Genomic DNA, 21,735 nt, shown 5'->3' on the forward strand with positions numbered 1-21,735 from the left:
CTTTTGCAGTAAACCCATAGTAAAAACAAAAATAACCATTACTACAGTACTTGCATGGTTACATGTTGTATGAGTATAGCACCTTTTGACAATACTTATTTCAAAGTAGGTTTACAGGAAATGCATGTTTCAAGGTTACAGTTTAAAAAGCCAGAGATGACTGAGACTCACTGGGAAGACCATCTACTAGTTCATAATAAAAGTCATGTGTTCAGTGCTGTCAGCATTGCATGCAAACTTTATGCCAAGAACTTTTTAAAAAGAGTTAAATAAACACAAAATAAAACCAGGCAAACAATACTAATTAAGCAATTAAAATGTTTTAAATTGCATGATAAAAGTTCAAAAATATTTTCTGATAAAATCTTACTAAACAAGTCTCTAGTTTTGTATTCAGTTAACATTAACATTATCTTTCAACATTTTTAAAGTGATGCTTACAAATAAAAGGGGACATGTAGGTCCACATAACTCAGAGAGTAAATATTGTTCATTTACAGATATAAGAGACGTTACAATAAAGCAGTTTGAAAATCATCAAATTTACCCTTATAGGCAAAATAAGGTTAATATTTGTTTTGTGTGTCCAATGTTTTGTGTGTTCATGTACAGTTGTTGTCTGTAGTCTTTCTGAGCGTTGGTGTCATCTGAAGTCTTCAAAAGTGAGTTTGGATTCAGTCTGGAGCTGGTGTAATCTCTAGAAACCTTGGGATTGACATCCTGAGATAGAAACAGGAAATAAAAAGGAGAAAGTTTAGAATAGCTGCTGCTGTTCATATTATTTCAGACAAAATATTATTTATTTAATCACATATAACTGGAGTGCATGGTTATTAGATGTGTTGTGTGAATACTAAACTATGTATTTTAATTTAATTTAAACAACAACAAAAAAGTGTGTCCGAGCCCCAAATATTATTAGGAAGGCTATTTCAAAGTAAAATACCAATAGGTTTTGCTTCCTTTAGTGGACTTTGATAAATTCTTGGTGTTAGAATTAAGTTACCTCACTACAGGCCATGCACCATAGATGCTGCTGCCTCAATTTGAGCTTATTTTGCTATATATATATATATATATATATATCTGATTTAATCACAAGTAGGTTTAATAAACGCACATCCACTTCCAATTCACCAATCAATAAACAAAAATCGACACACTGCCACTAATGCTCTCAAAAATCAGTTTATTGATGAAGTGTTTCATGTGATCCCTGTAAATGTAATATTTGTGGAACAGGCATCTCTTTAGAATGGAATATACATTTCAGTGGGTGGAACATTATATTTGTAATTTATACTACCGTTAAAAGTTTGGGGTCAGTACGATTTTCTTTTTACGTCTTTGAGAAAAGTCTCTTCTGCTCAACAAGGCTGCCTTTATTTGATCAAAAGCAAGTAAAAAAACTGTAATATTGTGAAATATTACAATTTAACAACAGTTTTCTACGTGAATATATTGTGAAATGTAATTTATTTCTGTGATCTAAGCTAATTTTTATTACTCCAGTCTTCAGTGTCACATGATCCTTCAGAAATCATTCTGATTTGCTGCTCAATAAACATTTTCAATTATTATCACTGTCTTATCAATTATCAAAAGTTAAAACAGACATTTCTGTTTCAAACACTGTACTGTTTTAAAACTTTATTATTCATCAAAGAATCCTGAAAAAAATGAAGGAACACAGCGGTTTTCAACACTGATAATAGTCAGAAATGTTTCTTCAGAAGCAAATCAGAATATAAGAATGATTTCTGAAGATCATGTGACACTGAAGACAGGAGTAATGATGCTGAAAATACAGCTTTACCATCACAGGAATAAATGACTTCTCTAAATATATTCAAATAGAAAACTATTATTTTAAATTGTAGTGAACTGTTTTCATTTCATATATTAAACTGTGGTTGCCATAAAAGACTTTCAAAAACACAAAAAACCATACCTTCCCAAACTTATGATACAGTTGTGTATGTTCAAGATTGTAAATACTGGTCCTGCAGTTTATAGCATCTTGGAGATGTTGTCTGACAGCAGCGGTGGGCCGTCAGCAGCTCTGCTGGCCCTATAAAAAACAAAATTGTGTGAAAAAAGCTTTTAAAGACTATTTAGTTATCATTTACATTTGTGTAATGTTCACAAATTGCTTGTGATTAGTTTAGTTGAGGTTGACCTGGAATATCCTACACATATGCCACATAGTTCATTCCTGAAGCAAACTTATGTCCGTTTGGTGATTAAATAAACAGTTTTAGACTGCTGCTTGAATTGAATGTGACGCATCCTGTGTGTGTGATAACTGTGACTTCTCAAAGACGCTGCACATGATTAGATAATCATGCACTGTTCTAAAATAGCAGCAAATAAAATGAGACGCATCCGGTGTGTAGGCTTGGGTATCGTTTGAATTTTATTGATTCCAATTCCGATTCTGCTTATCGATTCCTAGTTTCGATTCCAATAAGGTAAAAAATCCAATATAAAAAAATTAGAATGGAAATGTATAGTCAAACATTTAGATGTCAAACATGTTTCTGTCTTTTTACAAAGCATTCTGTTACAGCTGAATAACATGAGCAAAAATCAGTAGCTTACAAAACACTGCAAGAGGAATTTTGCCTGTGCTAAAAAAAAAAATGCCATAGCAAAAACAATTAATTAATAAAAATATTAAAGTGTTAAAGACAAGTAACCAGTCAGTAGTAAGATATGAACAAACAAATCAATTAGCAATATCCTAAATACAACTAAACAAAATTTCAGGTACAGAAACTGTAATTAAAAGTTTAAAAACACTGCATAGTTTTCTTTTTATAAATAAAATAAAGATTAATCAATTAAAGTTATTAAATATATTCAGTCGAGATCAGTGAATGATTTTCTTTTGTTTCTTTTGTTCTTTGATTAACATTAATGACAGACAGCGCGTTTATTAGGCTGTTGTCTCTTTAAACAAAAATACTGTACGTGTGTGTTTTCTTTCTCATCTGTTTAGATTCATGTAAGACAAAAACGTTTGTGTTTATGATGATATACTGATTTAGTTTTCTGTATATTGGTCGACAAATATGAAAGAAGTCAGTTTCGGCTCGGAACAACCTTTTCTACAGTTGAAATACATGGAATGGTCCGAGAATGGACACAAACCCTGGAACCCACAGCACGACCGCAGACCGCTGCTCTCATTCAGTATCCATTTTGTTCAGTATTCATTTTAAAAACTATTGGTTTATAAATCGGTATCGGCCAGTGTGGTCCAAACTAGCTATCAGTATTGGAAAAATCCACTATCGGTTGATCTCTAGTTGATAATACTGTGGTGCTGTGTGGATGTCCAGAAAAAAAAAAGACCAAATCAATACCGGTGGCTACTGGTGATACATTGAGGTCTAATGAAGCGAAATGATCGGTATTTAGGAGAAAATGAACACTACTTACAACATTATTACCTTTAATCCATAGCCTGGGCAACCAGCTGTCAGCACGTTCACAACTGTCTATAGAAACTGTCTATAGAACGTGACTTCTCTGTCGCATGACACGGGCGAGATACTGGAGCTGATGACGCTGTTTGCCGGCGCAGCATCGTGATGTCTATCAGCCATCGGCGATGGACGATGGCATCGTCAATCAGGCCAACCCTAACCAGGATGAGATAATTAAACAATTGTACACAACTGTTGTACACAGTTTTTATAATTTATTAGCTAAACAAATGCACAGCTTCCACCAATAAAAAAAAATAGTTAAAGCAAGAGTACAGCACCAACTACTGTTACCCGGATGAGCCTGTGTTATTACATTTTACAGGTTTTTATCCAGGGATAACATGCATCGGAATGTCGCAACTGACCAATCAGAATCAAGTACCCACAGAGCCATGTAATAAAAGTAATTAGCTAATGGTAAACTAATCATTTACAAAACATGACTATGTGTTCATAGATGATTAATAAGTGATGTTAATATTTTTATCTATGTTCTGTAGATTAAGTTATAAATAACTTACAAAGCTTTCTGCACCCACAATCTAAAGTGTAAACTACTCATCAGTTGTAAATGTAAATTTTCCGGTTACAGGTTGGTTGATTTTGTGTTTGTGTGTGTTGGTGTGTGTGTGTGTATATATATATATATATATATATATATATATATATATATATATATATATATATATATATATATATATGTGTGTGTGTGTGTGTGTGTGTGTATATGTATGTATATATACATACGCACACACAACTGAAAACCACAAAGTTTGTAAAACATTTACAACTGATGAGTAGTTTACATCTTAGATTGGGGGGTGCAGAAAGCTTTGTAAATGATTTATACTGTTTATTGAGATAATAGTACAATGTTGACATTTCAATGATTTATAAGTGATTCATAATATTTTAACTAGTAACTATTAAAAATTAAGGATCTGTTTGATTTTTTTCGTGATTTTATTTTTTTTAAGATTGCTTATGAAAGATGTGTAAATCATAGCATATTACTTAATCATTAGTGAATGTATTTTCATGTCACTTGTAAATTATTTATAACTTAATCTACAGAACATAGATAAAAATATTAACATCATTTATTTCTATGAACAGTCATGTTTTGTAAATAATTAGTTAATCATAATCTAATTACTTGTAAATGACTTTTAAAATGAATTTACAAAAAGTACACAAATTATTAGTATATCACTTATTAGGCACTTGTGAATGTTTTGTAAATGATTAGTTCATCATTAACTACTCACTTAAAAGTGACTTACAACTGAACTTTATTATAAATTGTTACCAAAAAGTCACCCACACCTTGGAAGACCTGAGGGAAAGTAAATTAACAGCAAATTTTCATTTTGGGGTGAACTATCCCTTTAACCCACACTAATCTAGCCTACTGCTGAAGTTGTTGATCAGCCCCGTCATTGTTGTTGAGAGCCTGTGTGGGGCATAATATGTGCATTAAGGGGCGGTCACACTGCACTTTTCGTTCCACTGACTTCCATTCATACTCTTGCGAATGCGTCAGACCGGAAACCCAGGCTCATGCGAAAATTTTCGCATTTCGCTGCATTCGAAAGTTCAAGTTTGGTGAACTTTGACCTGCGAATTCGCATCACGTGAAGTCGTGGGACCAGTAGATTAATGATACGTCACTGCGTGACCTCTCTGTACAGAAATTAAAAAATGAAGTGCTAATTTTAGCCGTAGCGCAGCATCCTATTTTATATAATACATATTTAAAAGATAATTAAAAAAGAAGCTGCATGGTTCGCAGTGTCAATGGAAACAGGAACAGATGGCACATTTGAATGAGGACACGTTCTATATTTTTTTATTGTTTAGTGTGTATATTTATAGAGAGAGAGAGAGACAGAGTGCAATATAATAAGACGCTTTCGACGCCATCGCCAAAGACACAGTAAAAGCACAGATTAACCCATGTTGTGATAAGGGGAAACCGTTATATCTTGCTCCCGCCCATATTCGCAGCGGCGTCCGAAATAATTTTGCACGTTCAAAGGCTAGTGTGACCGCACCTTTACACATACGGCTGCGTTAGCTGTAACAGATGTGTAAGATGTGTACAGGTATCTAACAGTTGTTTACTGAAGGCCCTGACTGAAACCCCACGGTACTCACTGTCTGACAGCAGGTTCACTCAGACTCTGCTCATCATCACTGAAGAATCCAGGAACAAAACAAGCAATCTGACACAGAGTCAACAATATTTACTCTGCAGTTCCAGGTTCATTAGAAGGAAACAAGCTAGAGTAGAGGTGAAATGGAGATAAAAGACAGAATAATATATTACAATTATAATAACATGTAATATACATATTCTACTACTAAAAATATAATCTTAAAATAACACAATCTATATTTTTAGTTTTAGGTTGAGTGTGACTTACGTTATGATGTCAGGGACTTCTTAAAATTGGTGAAATGTATTCTGAAAAAGGCATATTAATGTATTTCATGAGCTTCTTCAGTTCACCTGTATTTCTAAGTCAGAATCTCCCTTCAGAAATGTTGAAATCTTGGAGCTTCACTTCTGTTCTGTAGAGTTTCTTTCTGTCCTCCTGAAATCACAGAACAATTTGTATTAATATCTGTTTATCATGAAATATCGAAACTAATGTGAACTTGATTTCAGCCGATTACACTCTCACTGTAAGTGACGTCATCGATTCAGTAAATCAGCCTTTTCCAATAACATACTGACAAATCACCAGCAAAACATTCAAAGTGCCATCAAAATATCTCATACACACACGAAGATTTGATTGAAAGCCCAGAGTTTCATCAACAAGAGCTCAATCTATATAACGTTAGTTAGCCTACCTGAAAACTGCTAAGATGCTAACGGACTTTTTCGAAGAAACTAAACCGTTTCTATAAAATAAATTTAATTGAAACATGTCAATAACAAGCAAGAAACGTGTCAGGAACATTTGTATGTAATATTTGTGTGATTTTAGCGACTAAACTTACCCAAAACGGTGTAAACTGCATCGAGAGAGGAGATTACTGCTTGCCAGTAACGGTTTTTGTGTTGACGCCCCGTTTCCATGGCAACTCTGCTACCCGCTCGCGCAGGACTCAACGCGCACACAGCATTTACACAAACAAACATCTAGAGTTAAAGCATTACATTTACAATGTACAGTCTCGTTCAATAATCATTCAATATTAAAATTAAAATCATTTTGTTTTAATCAAATCGAAGATTTGATTAAAAGCCCAGAGTTTCATCAACAAGAGCTCAATCTATAGAGTTAGCCTACCTGAAAACTGCTAAAATGATAACGGACTTTTCCGAAGACACTAAACCGTTTCTATAAAATAAATTTAATTGAAACATGTCAATAACAAGCAAGAAACGTGTCAGGAACATTTGTATGTAATATTTGTGTGGTTTTAGCGACTAAACTTACCCAAAACAGTGTAAACTGCATCGAGAGAGGAGATTACTGCTTGCCAGTAACGGTTTTTGTGTTGATGCCCCGTTTCCATGGCAACTCTGCTACCCGCTCGCGCAGGACTCAACGCACACACAGCATTTACACAAACAAACATCTAGAGTTAAAGCATTACATTTATAATGTACAGTCTCATTCAATAATAAATTTAAAAATCATTTTGTAGTTCAGAAGCAACAGCAACAATAGCTCACCATATTTCACCGGATTATTTCTGGAAGCCTGTAAAAGAGTGAAAAACACGGTGAAAAAGCAGTCAGGACTTCTCTTTAATAACCCGCTTTTACATTTTCCCTCCGAGAAACTTCTGAAAACGCATTAAGGCGTTAACATTAATGTTAAAAAAATCGCTACCGTGACCGTTGGCTCAAAAAGTTAACGGTAACATTTGAAAATGAGCCAGACTCTTCAGCTGCCCATAGATCTGTATAAAACACACCGTGTGCCTTACTAGTACTTTTTCAGTGTCACAGAATTAACAAAGTAGTATTTTTTGTCTAATTGAGCTGAAGTGAAATCGTAACGTTACCTCAGAGCCACAGATGTCGCTGGGATTATCCTCTTCTCTCTCTCTGGGTGGCTAAAAGAGACGAATACTGGGCACGCGCACACAGATAAGCGCGGCATCGGCCCGCGGTCGTGAACCAACTCAGGGCCGACGATTGATGAGCTGGAGAACAGAGCACTGACCAAATTATATCGGCCTCCGCCAGGCCGATGTGTTATAGATGTTTTAGGTATAGAGGCCGACGTTTCGATATTGGGCCGACGTCGGCCAGACGTACATGTGCTGTCTGGGTAGAGAGAACGTGTTGTTTTGTGTGTGCGTGAATGTGATTTTTTGGTTAAATCAAACTTACTCAGGGGAACCAGTGTGATGCTTACTTCTGGGTCAATGGGCTAGGTGCACAAGATGGCGCCGGTGAGCTTCAGCAACGCGAGTGTGTGCGTACTTATTTCCGGTCTTGCGACGCTCGCATTGACTGTAAGGGAAACTCACATACGAAACGTGGATAGATGTATAAAATTAATGATTTTCAAATTTAACGGCGGATAGTGGGTATATCAAAAACATGGGGAAACATCCTCCCTACATTTTACGTTCCTCTGTGTGGAAATTCATCAAGAGACAACGCGGAGATTGCTTTATTCTTCTGTTGATTATGCGGATCAGCGTCAGGTCAGGTCCACAGGAATTTCTTCTTTCAAACACAAACCTCTCAAATATGCAATACTTTTCATTTTCGAAGAGCTGGTTTTGTTCTGACTGTTATGTAAGATCAAGGTTTCTGACTGTCAAACAAGACGCACAGAGATTTCTGATAAAGCATGTTTTATTAACTTTATTTGATAACATAATTTATAACTAACTGTACAATTAAACGTAATATAATTATGGTAGGTGCATTAAATAAAATATCGCTGTTTGCATTCATGTGTGTGTTTTTATCTATGTTTATTTGTTTTTTAAAAGATCTGCAGCAAAAAATCATTATCTGTCTATGAGCAGCCATGTATATTGTTATTCTTTTGCATTAATTATCAGATTAAACAGATATTAAAATTAGTCATGTATTTTTTTATTGTGTAAAATAATAAAATATGTTGTGAAAATAACGATGAAACAGACTGATGTATGTGTACAATTGAGAAATGGATACTTCTGAAGATAAATCGCAGCCGATGTCTCACGATCAAAGGTAAACATTTAATATAAAAAATAATAATAATAATGCAAAAATTTTCGAAAAATAAGTCATTTGTACATTTACATATTTGGTAAGATTAAAATACATTATATAGCTTTGCATACACACCATGAGTTCAACTTTCATCTCGTGAACAGTAGTGAACATTATTGTATTTAATTCATTCACCAGACCCAAACATAAGTTTCAAATCCACTGGCTCAGTTAACATTTATAGTATAGTGATAATAGCAGTGTATATCTTATTTGCATTTTAAGTGATATTATAAATCCTGTAAACATATAGAAGGTAATATTTGGACTTCTCCGGTTCTCTGCACTGACTTTAAGCACAACCGGAAATGTCTACGCACACACTCGCAAGACCGGAAATCCAAGATCGCGGAGATATGCAACTAGCCCAATTGGTCAAAACACATCATCACTACAACACTCTATACTAGCAGTGTAGCCAGAAAAGAGACTCTGGGTGTGCATATGAAAATCTGGGTGTGCCACATTTATTGTCAGATTACTGTGCAACATTATGGGATAGTAATTTTGTTGCACTGCTTCCGTCCAATCATAGCTACTCCTAGTGGTAATTTGCAGGTCATGTCAAAATGTAGTTATTTGTTAAATGTAATCATTTTCTTCCAAATACGATAATTTTGAACTTCTGGTACGATACTTGGACATTTCCTATCTGGCAACACTATCTGTTGATGTTGGGCCCTGGGAGGGAGAAACATCCTCATCAGGTGTAACGTTAGGCCTTGTGTCCGGCTGTCCATCAAGCACAGGTTTTTTGTTAAAAAAAATTAAGAAAGGAGCTCTAGCTAGCAATGTGCAATCAAAAATTATCTGTTTACAAAAATAATTTAAAATGTAAATTACATTTGAACATTTTTAGCATTATTGCACCATATATTGAATTCTTATTTTTGTGCTCCAGAGAGTATGAGTTAGAATGTTCAGTGACGTCACAGAACTGCCAGATTCAAACAGCTTTCGCGCGTTTGCTGGCGCTGAGCCAGAGACGGACGCGCTCAGCCCTTGTCATATACTCAAACTCAACTATTTAAAAAGATTCAAACATTCACTGATGCTCCAGAAGGAAACAAGATACATTAAGAGCTGGGGGTGAAAACTTTTTGGAATTTGAAGATCAAGGTAAATTGTACTTAATTTGTGTACCGGGAAACATAAAAGTTTCTTCTGTTGCTTACGAAGGGCAGAACTAAATGGAAAAAATATACATTTCAACAAAATAAGACAAATTTGGCCATCTTCATCGTGTTCAAATGTTTTCACCCCCCATCTCTTAATGCATCTTGTTTCCTTCTGGAGCATCAGTGAATGTTTGAATCTTTTTAAATAGTTGTGTTTGAGTCCCTCAAATGTCCTCAGTGTGATAAGATGCATTTCAAAATCATAAAGTCACTGCTGGAAAGGGTTCAAATCTGCAAAGATGCTGGAAAACTGAAGTATCTGCAGGACCTTAAAGATTTTTCTGAAGAACGCTGCTCAGTTTAACTGTTCAGAACAAACAAGGGACTCATGCACAACCATCACAAAACAGAAAGACAGTCGAGGATCATCAGGTAACAGAACACAGTACTAAGAACCAAGGGTTCCCAAACTTTTGAGTGGGGTTATTTTAATAATTTCAGCTATTTTTTTGTCTTGTGGACTAAATGTTAATATCTTTTATGTACAATATCTTACTCAGGACAGTACTAAATAAAAAATAACATGCATTTAGTATGATCTCTCTTATTTTTTGAAAATTACTCATATTTTCACAGATTCTGCAAGGGGTGCCCAAACTTTCGATCCCCACTACATATGTGTGTGTGTGTGTTTGTGTAACAAATTGTCACCAGTCTCTGAATGTCACCAATAATATTCTGAACATCCCCTTAGCCCCTACGAAAATTTACCATGGTTCTGCTACAAAAACTATAGTTAAACTATGGTGTTTTTATAATTACTGCACATGTTAATTAATATGCCAACAAATATTTTTACTACAGTAAATCCATGGTTACTTTTTGCAAGGAAGGAACTTTACAGGTTCTAAAGAACTTGCCCAAAAACACTCGTCACTTTCTGTTATTTGTTTTCTGAAGTGCACTACTGAAAACCTTATTAATCCTGAATTTATTTAGCTACCCGCTTCTATATAAAAACATAATATATTTTATCACCCCTTTAAACACTTTATAAAATCATTGGTAATTGAAATATTACACCAAATTGTCACAACTAAATTAAGAATTCATTATGAGCAATGCATAGCAAATGATGTTACCATCAAATATGAGAAACCTTAAAGAATGATAGACTGATGTAAATGAATGAAACCTGTTGTCATGCACTTGTTTGCCATAGCTTTTTTATTAAAATATTTTACACTGCAAAGTTTAACTTTAAATGAAGTCAATTAATACATCAAAACCAGTTGATCTCAGTTCATTCTCTATTTCCCTTCAATGAACTTAACACACAAATGTGTTTCATGGCGAAAAAAAAAAAACAGTCCTTGGAACAAAATCCTGTGTAAACAAAAGCCCAGAAGATCTACACGCCGGCCTCTTCCCTGTACCCTGGTGAGTTAAACTTGAAAAGGGCTCTGCACTGCAAGCATTCCCTGATGCTGTACATCCGTCTGAACTCGTTCCGGGAGACAGGACGACAATTCTTCCAGTTGGCCACAACTTATAGTGTAAAGACAAAATACAGGAAAGATAATAATAATGATAAAAGATCGTACTACAAAATTCAATTGGAGAATGAGTATTAAACGGGGAAATCTTACTGTCTAGCCAGGCAAACTGTGCCGCTTTCCGAAAAACTTCGGAGCACATCCCTTAACCATCTGCAAACCAGAGAAAGAGTCAAATATGCAGAGTCACCCGCTGACAAAATAACTTCCCTGAGGATTTCCAGGGGAAGCTGTTGAATCAAAAACATACATAGGTTTATTTATACATGTATATAAAAGTTATTAAACATTATATAAACACTGAATACAGACAACGTTGCATTAAACAAACTCTATAGATTGTTGTCACAACTGCATACTCATTCTTTTATAATACTACTAATAAAATGTGATTATATACAGTACTGTGCAGAAGTATTAGGCATGTTAGTATTTTAACTGAAATAAATTGTTTTAAGCCGATTATTTATATCTTTTGCTGTGTGTCAGTAGGATATATTAGTTTACATTTCCACACATTCATTTTGCCATTAATTGTAATAATCCAGTGAGATATTTGTATATATTTGTATGCATGATCCACATGAAGATCTTTTACATTGAATATAAATATTTCTGTCTTATATGGTGAACAAAATCCACATTAGATCGCAAACAGAAGTTATTTTTAAAAAAACTCGCTGCTGTCTGAAAATGAATTAAGCTGAAATGTTTTTAAATGTCTTTGATGCTGATGTTAACTGATAGCTATATATGAAATAATCCACGGTGCTGACCAATATAGTACTTGTACATAATACCAATTTCATATCTGAACAACTATGTAGCTGTAATAACTAAAATACCTCTGCATGTACACACATGTAATTATTAGTTCTTAATGAATGTATGTGCACAAATAACCTGCTTTGCTGGACTCTGCCTGAAGACATGGTGAATGGTGAAGTTCCTCCCCTCAGTGGTTGAGCTCTAAAAGAACAAATGTCAAGAGGTAGGTATATTGCTAGATATAGTACAGCGTAATGTTTCATGTAGCAACATTCAAACAGCTACATACATTTGCGGAGTGAAGCTATCCAGGAGAACAGAACACCACCACCTCCTGATCATGTCATCCTGAAAAATAATAATAATAATATACACACAATAATCATGCATGTCTGTTCAAATAACTTGACAAATGTAATCGCATACCTCTGTAAAATCAAACCTAACAACTAAAGCCATGTACAGAGTGTACTGTTACAATCCAAAAAGAACAATAAAAGAGCAATTTATAACAATAATTGACAATAATTATTCAAATTGAACGTACCATGGATAAATAAATGATCGAACATTGCATTTAATATTATAAGATATTTACACAACTTGGCTCGAGCAAAATGTCAAAGGCGGGGAAAACAAATATGGGCGGGGCGCTCTGGGGTTACTCGATGTCATAAATCACTGCTGCAACAGTAGCCACGACCACCACAGCAAAGATGAACACATTGCACATTAGAAGTGTACATTGGTACACTTTAACTCTTTCAGGTCTCTAAAGTGTATTTACTGCTGATATATACCTGCACATTCCTCCAAATGCTACTGCACATTTAGAAAGAAAATATGTTGAAAATGTTGCTTCTCACCTGAACATGTCTGGCAGAGATCAGTGGTGTTGAGATGTTTAGTCCTGTTAGTAAATGAATAAGCAACAACACATCTGTATGAATCATCCAGACACTCAATCTCCAGAGGTAGAGAGAGATCAGACACACTGATGCTGAGATCAGACACACTGATGCTGGACAATAAACTGTTTCCTTTGTACCAGGAGAGAGTCACAGCACTCACATTCACAACTGAACTCAGGAATGAACAGTTTTTGTTTGATGATGTTTCTGATGATGAACAATGAGAAGAGTCTCTGGTGATGACAGAAACAAATACAATTTTAGGACAACACATTTTTTTATCTAATGACTAGATATTACTAATATTTGTATATATTGGCTGTTTATTACTTATAAAGCACATATTAATGTCTTATTCTACTATACATTAACTTATATTAAGCATTAAATGTGAGTTAATAGTGAAAATAATATTATACAGTACATATACAAAACCACAAACGTTGTAATTCCCTTCATACTATATATATATATATATATATATATATATATATATATATATATATATATATATTCTTCTGCTGAATACAGAAGATTTTTTATATATTAGTCTTGGCTGTGTGTGTAGGGTGATTGTCATGTTGGAAGGTGAACATTCAGCCCAGTCTGAGGTTCTGAGCGCTCTGAACCAGGTTTTCATTAAGGGAATATCTGTATTTATCTACATTCAGCTTTCTGTCTTCTCAGATCACTTCCCCAGTCCCTACCTCTGAGAAACACCTCACTGCATGATGCTGTCGCCTCCATGCTTCACAGTTAGGATGGTATTATGCAGGTGATAAGCAGTGCTTGGTTTCCCTCAGATATAAATAAGGAGTTGAGGTTCATGAGTAAAGTTAATCAGGTGTATTTTTGTAAATTCCACTCAGGGTTTCATGTATCTTTACTGAAGAGAAGCTTGAGTTTGTTCATGTTGCCATCAAGCCCAGATTGGTGGAGTGTCTTGATCACCTCTCTAACCTAGCAACTTCTCCTTCAATTGCTCAGTTTGGCCAGAAGGCTAGATCTAGGAAGAGTCCTGATTGTTTCAGACATCATCCATTAAGGACTATGGAGGCCAAAAGCTCCTGTGAACCTTCAACACAGCAGAATTTAATTTAAGACTTCTTTAGATCTGTCTCAACACAACCCAGTCTCTCAGCTCTGCAGGCCATTCATTTAACCTCATGGCTTAGTTTTTGCTCTGACATCCATTTCAGCTGTTAACTTTATATAGACAGGTGTGTGTGCCTTTCTAAATCATGTCCAATCATCTGAATTAGCCACTGGTTAACTCCAGTCGGAGTATAGAAACATCTCAAAGACGATCCCGTGAAACTGGAATGCTCCTGATCTACATTTCAAGCAAAGGGTATGAAGTCTTGTGCAATGTCAGTTTTGCAGTGTTTCCTTTTTATGAAATTAGCGAAGTTGTAAAAAAAATCTTTTTTTTGGTTTCCCATTATGGTGAGTGGGCTGTAGATTTATGTGGGGTAAAAAAATTAATTTAAAGCAGTTTAACAAAATTGAACAAAATTAAATCATTTTAGTTAATTCTGCTTGAAGGATGAGCACCATGACCTACAAAACTGATTTTGGTCTCAGATGATGAACTTAAAACATTAGTTTGCTGTAAGGTGCGAAGTTAAGGGACAAGATGCCCTTCACCTAAACCACCAACCCACCCACACACACGTAAGCGCTCGCAACACACCTACCACACACAATCAAAAGACTTCAGCCAGTAGCCTTCATACACCACAACACATCTTGCTTTTGCTCATAAACGGAGCTGGAAAGTGTGTCACAGTGCATGAATAACCTCATGTGCTTTCCAAAACAAAACAAAAACTCAGAACTCAGGTTCTGCGCAGAATTGCACAAATGCAACGCATTACATAGATGCAATGAAAACTGTCCAACTTTCCAAATGGTGCTTTCCATAAAAGATGTGAGACGATTTGCATTTCCAAAGCTTTGCTTAACATCTATTATGAACTTTATTTGCATGCAGGTCTGTGTGTTGGAAGAAACTTGGTACAAATTAGAAGGCCTATTCCTGCTGCATGGTCTCTTTTGAAAATATAAATCTACAGCGAATGTTTTAAATGTTTATCACATTATTACTGCACTAATGTCAGAGAAAAGCAATACCAGTAACTGGCTCCATGCTGATATAAACTATTTTGTCCACATGACTATAAATTCTTAACTGTTTACAGTAAACACTGCAGTGTCTAATTCTGATGCAGCATTTTTTCCATGAAGCTGAGTTTTTACTGCATATAAATCTTTTGTGCTGACACACACTTTGATAAAGCATCATAAAACTCAGTTCCTCTTTGGCCATGACAGTCTGATTATAGAGAGACAATACACTCCATAATCCGGAATAACAAGTTTCCCTCATGTACAGTAATACTGAAATTTGAATGTAGTCTGACACATCAACAGTGATGTTAGATAATAGCTGAAAGTCTTTCTCACTACCATCTCTGTATATTTCTATTTTTGTCTTCTGCCTGTATACTCATTCTTTAGGTCTATATTTTTTAAATAATAAAGCTTAGGTACTTTCTGAGGTCTATATGTATAGAAAATAACAAAGACGTCTAAATAATATCTATCAATAAAATAAGAACAATGGCATCACATAATTGAGTCATAAATGTATATTTCACAGTTTCAAGTCAACTTTAACCCTGCTGGCACCAATGACATAAAATTGAGGGGGAATGTTGGTTTTAAATTTACAAGATAAATTACTTATATTTTACACAAGTTTAGATCTTGCACTGAAGCTTAAACTCTCAAATCAAAATGAGTAAAAATAAATTAATTATAAATGTCTTAGAAGTGGTATTTTATTGTTCACATTTTATTCAAACTCCATCTGGCATCGCCCAACCCATCTCTGTTTCCTCTTTCATTTTTTTATCAAATCGATCACAATAGAAATGGCCCACCTGCTGTGTGTACAGTACAAACAGACGGTCTGTGGGGGCAGGGTACTTCCCAGAACGTCTAAAATTACCGTTCAAATAAGCATCAAACACAAGAGACCAAAGTACTCTTCATATAATGTCAGATAGGTGCCTAGGGAAGTATTACAGTCCTTGTTAAAGGAGGAAACCATATTTAAATTTAAACAAAATAAAACAAATCTGTGAGAGACAGACGAGGCTCCTACAGTCTAGTTTTCATTCTTGTATGTTGCAGTCAGGAGGAAAAATAAAAGTGAAGGTAGAGGGTAAATATTGTTTACCTGTTTGAATATTTTTATTCACAATGAGGAAATAATTTTATTCACATATAATTATTATGTATTGTTTATGATTTTTATTATTTAGTCATAAGAAATTCTTTACAATATACAAAAAATAAAAAGTACAGTGAGCATCCCAACCACTCACTCTCTCTAATACAAACTGGCAAAACTACTTTCATAAAAATAAAAAGATCAATTCATGATCATGTGACAGAGAGTGACCAATGTTATTGCTCCTACTGACCATAAGGGCAGAACAAATATTCACATTGCCATTTTGAAATGGCTGGTATAGTTGAATGAAAAAATAAAAATAAAAAATAAAAACTTTTACATATTAACTTGATTTTAATCATTATGGAAAACATAATCCCACGACCAAACCCCACTGTTCTTCATTTTATTTGAAGAGTCTACAAGTTAAAGTCATCCTACAGTGAAGTAAGGGGAAATATTTTCAAAATTATTCAATTTCAAATTCCCACCTGGACTAATTAAATGAATTAGGCTTGTCATAAAATACAGCTTACAAGGTGAGATAATCAGCAGATAATCAGCGATTTACAATGATTGGCAATAGTTATACGATAATGCATCTTCCAAACCTTAGTTTCGATCTCCATGGAAAATCATCTGTGTGACATCATTGGTTTCATCATTGGGCAGGTGTGTGATGTCACAAAATGATGTACAATGGTCCATGTGACATTAGTGGTCGTGTCACTTGTCAACTATGTTTCTGGGCCTTGACCGTGCTGGTATCCTTTTTGGTAGATTGGAAAACATCTCCCCCTGCTGTCTTTTTATGTCTTGTCTTACTGAACTTAACAAGTAGATGTGATGTTAGTTTACAAAAAAGTACATAAAGTACACATAACTTTTCGATTTATTATAAACAACATACTGCATTTATTTCACAATAATAATAATAATAAGTAACACAATAATGCAATTAATTACTTTTTAAAAGTAACTTTCCACAATTCTGGGCACAAATATGCGACAATGTGTGTTCAACAACTTTTATGAATAATTTGGAGATAGAGATACATTAGATTGGAAATACATTATAAACAAACATAGTTTGGTGAATAAACACTAATGTTGATTTATCTGAACATGTCCGACAGAGATCAGCTGCTTACAAAACATTTTAAAATGTTTGTTGTTAGATGGATGTGATTTGGTCAACCATGAACAAGTGTCTAATGGTTTTAACTTATCTCCGGCCAGTTTTATAATGTAGACTCATTTTTTATTAATTTTAATTGTTTTCCAAATGAATGTTGTTCAGTGCTTTGACGCAATGTATTTTGTTTAAAGCGCTATACACTGTAAAACATCCAACTTACATTTTGTTTTGCAAACTCAGTTTTTAAAGTTCAACAATTTAACATTAAAAAAGTTGAGATAACACATAAATGTAAGTTGAATAGGAATTTAGGTCAATTTGTTACACCAAATTAATATTTCAAGTTAGAACAACTAACAACTTTAAGTTGGTTATTAGTATTGCCAACAAAGGCTGATGAGCATGCGCAGTTCGAATGTTTTTTTAAACAACGCCATTTTATTTTCCTCCTGTTTCATTTTCGAGTCACCTTAAGCGGCCTCTCTTTATTCCCTCATTGTGGTCGCTCTGGTAAGTGTAGTTCTATGTATATCAATTCACGATATGATTTAAATGAAGTTTATTCACAATATGCGCTTTTGTACAACATAGGTGGCAGCAAGTTAGTCAGTTAAATTTTCCCACCTGGTCTTATTGTTGCCTCAGGTCAGACGTCGCCTATTTTTTCTGCCTGACAGTGTAAATAAATCTTTCCGGTAGGTGCTGTTCTTTATATAATTATTACCATAAGAGTTGAAATGTGTTTGTTCAAAATATGTGATTTTGAGTTTTGAATAAGGTTATTTAAGTTATAAGTGTATTAATGATTTTTTTTAAACAAATGTAACCGTATAAGATAAGCTTGTGTGTTTTCGTCTCAAAGATGTATTTTCTTCTTTTAACTTCTTTTAAATTTATGTGCTTATGTTTGCTTGGCGTGCTATAAATCTGTATGTTTTAAAAATGCAAATAACTTAAGAGCTATTTTAAAGCTTAAATTCATAGGTTTTTTTTTTTTTTTTTGATATTCGTTTAACCAACTTGCTTGTTTTTAGATAGTACTTTAAAGGGATAGTTCACCCAAAAATCATAATTATGTCATTAATAACTCACTCTCATGTCGTTCCAAACCCGTGAGACCTCCATTTAAGATATTTTAGATTTAGTCTGAGAGCTCTCAGTCCCTCCATTGAAACTGTGTGTACGGTCTTCTGTCCATGTCCAGAAAGGTAAGAAAAACATCATCAAAGTAGTCCATGTGACATCAGAGGGTCCGTTAGAATTTTTTGAAGCATTGAAAATACATTTTGGTCCAAAAATAGCAAAAACTATGACTTTATTCAGCATTGTCTTCTCTTCCGTGTCTGTGTGAGAGAGAGTTAAAAACAAAGCAGTTTGTGATATCTGGTTCGTGAATGAATCATTCGATGTAACCAGATCTTTTTGAACCAGTTCACCAAATCGAACTGAATCGTTTAAAACGGTTCGCGTCTCCAATAACTTTTTTTTAATGTGACTGACACTCCCTCTGAGTCAGAATAAACCAATATCCCGGAGTAATGCATGTACTCAAACAGTAGACTGACTTAACTGCTGTGAAGAGAGACCTGAAGATGAACACCGAGCCGAGCCAGATAACGAACAAAACATTGACTTGTCGGTTTTCAGATCACCAGTAGTTATTTCGGACAGTTTGATTCAATAAACCGGTTGAAGAAAACGGTTCACCGTTTCTTTTGCGCTCAATGTAATGACGTCATTTGAGACGATTGCAAGCCTTCGGTTTACTCATAACATTAGCACAGAATCAGTCACCAAAAGAATCAGTTCAGTTCAGACGCTCAGTGTGTGTCGGTTTGCGTCACGCTGAATCACACATGCGCAGCATCATCAGCTCCTCGGTTCACGAATCGGACGCGTCTGACAGAAACGGTTCTTGACTCGTGAACGACATTATCTGGCTCGGCTCGGTGTTCATCTTCAGTTCTCTTCACAGCAGTTCAGTCAGATACTGTTTGAGGAAATGAATTACGTGAACAGTTTCAAATGATTCAGTTCGATTTGGTGAACTGGTTCAAAAAGATCTGGTTACATCGAATGATTCGTTCGCAAACCGGATATCACTGAACTGTTGTGTTTTGAACTCTCTCACAACAGACACGGAAGAGAAGACAATGCTGAATAAAGTCGTAGTTTTTGCTATTTTTGGACCAAAATGTATTCTTGATGCTTTAAAAAATTCTAACTGACCCTCTGATGTCATATGGAATCTAAATCTAAAATATCTTAAACCGTGTTCTGAAGATAAATAGAGGTCTTACTGGTTTGGAACGACATGAGTGCAAGTTATTAATAACATAATTATGATTTTTGGGTGAGCTATCCCTTTAAGTTGTTATTTTATATTATTCTCCAGCAATTAATTAATGTATCACTGGTGGTAAAAATAAAATAAAATCGTATGTTGTTGCCAAAATAATTAGTTCTAACGTTATTTTGTGGTTTTTTTTTTTTTTTTTTTTTTTTTTTTTTTTTTTTTATTAGGTTGATGCAGTGCAAGATATGCAGATTTGAACACCCTGCCCAGGAGGTCCTTTTGAAACATGACCAATTGTGCCACTACCAGGGAAGATACTGCCAACTACCCTGCCTCTACACAGATTGCATCTGCTCCTTTAAAACCACTGGTTGACGCCTCACCTTTTAAGATCACACAAGTGCTTATCTTCACGTGAGAGTCACTTAACATTGAATGATGAATTGTGTGACTTTAAGGAAATTTGTACACACCCTATTACTCCAAACATATAAGGAGCCATTTTTAAAAAATAATGAAACTTTAAGGTGCCCTTTTAGCCAGTGTGGTTTTTGAAACACATCTGATTTCATCATCCAGTGGTCACAGAAGTCAAAATCATTGCAGCTTTTCCATTACAGACTTTAAAGCAAACATCATTATTCAAAATGCAGAACCAAAAGACAGCGAGCCACAAACTGTTGTTATGCACACACTTTTATCACCATTGCAGTTAATTTTATATTGCTTCTGATAGATATGAAGGACAGATATGGAAGCCAATACATTTTTGACTGGACCCGTTGTTATTTTTGCACATTATTTTGGACTTGAATTTTGTGATAGTTAATTTAATTGGGAAAGCATCAAATAAAAACTGTTTAGAAGTTTTTAATTTTGCAACACAAATGTCACAAATAAGCTCTTAACTTGAAAAAAATCTTTCTATTGTAATTAATTTTATTGCGAATGAAATGACTTGATTTGGTTTGTGATTTAAACTTGCTGTTCTACAAAAAAAAAAAAAAAAAAAAAAATCATATTGATGAAATAAATTTTTTTTTTTGATTCTCTCCATTTAAAGATTTTTTTGAAGACCAATGTTGTACTGAGTAGCATTTAACAAATTAATTCACTCATATTGGATTGGCAGTTTTGTGCTGAACTTTAAACTGCTTGAGTAAAACCTGAAGTTCTGAAACTGTAATGTAACCCCCTCCCCCCCCCCCCAAAAAGCTTTTTTTTTTTTTAAGCAACTTCAAATATCAGGTTTTGTAAACAACTAATTGACCTTTAAGTTGAGTAAACTCAAAAATCTGTTGAAGCTGGTAGCCTCAATCATAAATTGGGCCAACTTAAAATTTTAAGGCAACAAACTTCAGCAGATTTTTGAGTTTGCTCAACTTAAAGGTCCGTTAGTTGTACAAACTTTTGTGCATGTCCAATCAACATAATATATTAAGTTAAGTGAACTTTTAGGTAAACTTTCAATTTTGTGTTTAGCTGACTTAGTCATAAGTTGGGCCAACTTAAAATTTTAAGTCAACTAAACACAAAATTAAAAGTTTACCTAAAAGTTCACTAAACTTAATATATTATGTTGATTGGACATGCACAAAAGTTTGTACAACTAACAGACCTTTAAGTTGAGCAAACTCAAAAATCTGCTGAAGTTTGTTGCCTTAAAATTTTAAGTTGGCCCAACTTTTGATTTTTTTACAGTGTATAAATAAAGGTGATTGATTGATTGATAGTAGATCACATTTAAAAGATTACACTTCCATGAAAACGTTTGTTATTGTTTTGTAAAAGGTGTTATTATTCATGTTTGACTGCTTCAGAACAATTGGTTCAGTTGATTCAGAGATCCTAAAAGCTTTGTTTCTCCCTTCACTGCTCAGCTGCTGTCATTTACAGGAGAAGGAACTTGCTGTTTATGCTCACATCATATTTATTCCCAATGATTTCATGTTCCGACATGGACCACAAGGGGGC

The 21,735-nt window shown here is 34.5% G+C and overlaps 3 long non-coding RNA genes across 3 annotated transcripts; all 3 read right to left on the reverse strand.

Moving 5' to 3' along the window:
- Window positions 1-579: 579 nt before the first annotated feature.
- On the reverse strand, window positions 580-3,546 carry LOC113075666 (uncharacterized). Its single transcript, XR_003281016.1, has 3 exons — window positions 3,456-3,546; window positions 1,999-2,071; window positions 580-720 (listed from the first exon to the last, which is right to left on the reverse strand). It is a non-coding gene; the product is annotated as an uncharacterized LOC113075666 (long non-coding RNA).
- Window positions 3,547-3,580: 34 nt separating this feature from the next.
- On the reverse strand, window positions 3,581-5,709 carry LOC113075665 (uncharacterized). The gene is made up of 2 exons (XR_003281015.1): window positions 5,652-5,709; window positions 3,581-3,647 (listed from the first exon to the last, which is right to left on the reverse strand). It is a non-coding gene; the product is annotated as an uncharacterized LOC113075665 (long non-coding RNA).
- Window positions 5,710-6,409: 700 nt separating this feature from the next.
- On the reverse strand, window positions 6,410-7,185 carry LOC113075668 (uncharacterized). Its single transcript, XR_003281017.1, has 3 exons — window positions 6,947-7,185; window positions 6,797-6,847; window positions 6,410-6,645 (listed from the first exon to the last, which is right to left on the reverse strand). It is a non-coding gene; the product is annotated as an uncharacterized LOC113075668 (long non-coding RNA).
- Window positions 7,186-21,735: the final 14,550 nt, after the last annotated feature.

Source organism: Carassius auratus, unplaced genomic scaffold (assembly GCF_003368295.1).
Source record: "Carassius auratus strain Wakin unplaced genomic scaffold, ASM336829v1 scaf_tig00017433, whole genome shotgun sequence".
NCBI classification, from domain to species: domain Eukaryota; kingdom Metazoa; phylum Chordata; class Actinopteri; order Cypriniformes; family Cyprinidae; genus Carassius; species Carassius auratus.